At 45.4% G+C, this 2500-nt stretch overlaps 1 protein-coding gene across 2 annotated transcripts in view; it reads right to left on the minus strand.

Annotated features, from left to right (window-relative positions):
• per3 (period circadian clock 3) overlaps nucleotides 1–2500 on the minus strand; it is an 18787-nt gene that overhangs the window by 13933 nt on the left and 2354 nt on the right. The window lies entirely within an intron of this gene.

Consider the following 2500-nt stretch of genomic DNA (forward strand, 5'->3'; position numbering starts at 1 on the left):
GAGGAAACCGGAGTACCCGGAGGAAACCCCCGAGGCACGGGGAGAACATGCAAACTCCACACACACAAGGTGGAGGCGGGAATCGAACCCCCAACCCTGGAGGCGTGAGGCGAACGTGTTAACCACTAAGCCACCGTGCCCCCCGGCTTCAGTATATATTTTGTATTAAATATTAAATAACCATTTATTCTGTTACGTGGTTTATTTTTGTGGATCAGGGAAGAAACAGTTTGTATGGAACACAACTGAGGGCTTGAGATTCTTACATAATAAAATAAATTCTCAACAATAAACATCAGGAAACGATCCAGAACGAGTTCATTAGGATTTGAGTCGGCTCTTATCTCGTTAGCGAGTCGAGACGAGTGACCGACTCGGTGAAAACTGAAATGAGTGTGTGTCTAGTTTACTTATTAACTGACAGATCTCGACCACCGCGAGGGAGTTTAGCGCTCGAAACCGTGTCGATAGAGGCGGGAAAACCGCTGAGCCCAGCTTTCTCAGCATACTGGTGTCAAAGTGGAGTCAGGAGCGTGTGTATCGCATCTGTACGGGTTTCACAAGGTCCGCCGTGAGCCGAGAACCTCGTCTGAGTCATCGCTGTGGAGTTACATAACAGATTTCATTATTCAGGGAGGTGTGAGAGGCTCTGAGGAAGGCAGGGCTGCTGCGCCTCTGACATGGGATCCACAGAGGAGCGGTTCTGAGATTTAGACATGTGACAGCTGTGAATTTATGCTTCACACTCGTGCATGCCTGAAGATCCTCGTCTCGGATGGTGAAGGCTTTCGCACTGTGTGCTGAAGGTTCTACCTGGTGGCTGCAGCAACTTTAACAACAGAACATGCCGATATTGAAAATAAGGTAAAAAACCATCGCCCGAGATCAAAAATGCACTATTGATGAAATCCTGTGATTAAGTTATGAGTGGGGGGCATGGTGGCTTAGTGGTTAGCACGTTCGCCTCACACCTTGTGTGTGTGGAGTTTGCATGTTCTCCCCGTGCCTCGGGGGTTTCCTCCGGGTACTCCGGTTTCCTCCCCCGGTCCAAAGACATGCATGGTAGGTTGATTGGCATCTCTGGAAAATTGTCCATAGAGTGTGATTGTGTGAGTGAATGAGAGTGTGTGTGTGTGCCCTGCGATGGGTTGGCACTCCGTCCAGGGTGTATCCTGCCTTGATGCCCGATGACGCCTGAGATAGGCACAGGCTCCCCGTGACCCGAGGTAGTTCGGATAAGTGGTAGAAGATGAATGAGTGAAGTTATGAGTATTTTTTTTTTTGCTATAAATAATCACATGGTTTCCTGTCATCAGTCTATTTTGATTAAACGTATGTGACCTGCTGAATCATGTCTGTAAGTGAAGTGCCAAGCACATCAAATCTAAAATAGTCTTGGATATATGTCACATCTCCTGTTACACACGACCCCAATGAAAGCATTTTAAACCCTGTGCTGAAAGTCTCTTCTTCAATCGTCTACAGTTAATCTGATTAAAAAACAAACAGCAAAACTTCTTCTGAGTAGCTCTGAGATTACACACGACTCTTACGCCGATAATCACGTCCCAGGTGAGTCCGAGTGTATTAAAGTCAGAGATTGAACAAGGTCCCTGTGCGCGGTTGTCAAGCCGATAGGATCCGGGTTTGATCACGTGACCTAATGAGCGTCTCCGGGACTGAGCAGCTCCGAGGAAACCAAACATTAAATCGTACCATAACCAGTTCAGTGTAGCGCTTTGGTTTGACTGTGTACGTAATCCCTTACTGATTTACCACAAATATATATATATATATATATACAATACATACAACGTGAAGATGGCACGTGTGAGGGATGTACAAAGCTCAGGTTCTCATCGGTCACCACGTACCAAAAGAACGCAACACAAAGTGTGGACATAATAATACACAGAACACACAGAACACACAGTGCTGATTATTTACCAAATCAAAAACCAAATAATGAATAAGAAGAATGTCGAAGCTACATGAGATCTTTAAATAAGTGGTGGGTTTAAATCTGGGAAGCTTGGACATGCTTTGTTTGTCAACCGACCCCATGTTCGGTGACGCAGAGATCACCTTCACCACCACGGCGTCGTACCGTTCACAGAAACTAGCTAACAAGTTTCCTGGGGCCTTAATACAATACTCCAAAACTTCTCGATCTAATCTTTATCTTTGTTCCCCTGTTAAAGGGGAGATTAATATATTACACGTATAATTACGTTATACTTATTATATCTTATTATATACTTATGTCACGTCTCATTCGTGATTAGTGTTACTGTTAATGCTGAGTATATATACATTCATTCATTCATTCATTTTCTACCGCTTATCCGAACTACCTCGGGTCACGGGGAGCCTGTGCCTATCTCAGGCGTCATCGGGCATCAAGGCAGGATACACCCTGGACGGAGTGCCAACCCATCGCAGGGCACACACACACTCTCATTCACTCACACACTCACACACTACAGACAATTTTCCAGAG

This window comes from Tachysurus vachellii, chromosome 22, assembly GCF_030014155.1.
Source record: "Tachysurus vachellii isolate PV-2020 chromosome 22, HZAU_Pvac_v1, whole genome shotgun sequence".
In the NCBI taxonomy this organism is placed as follows: domain Eukaryota; kingdom Metazoa; phylum Chordata; class Actinopteri; order Siluriformes; family Bagridae; genus Tachysurus; species Tachysurus vachellii.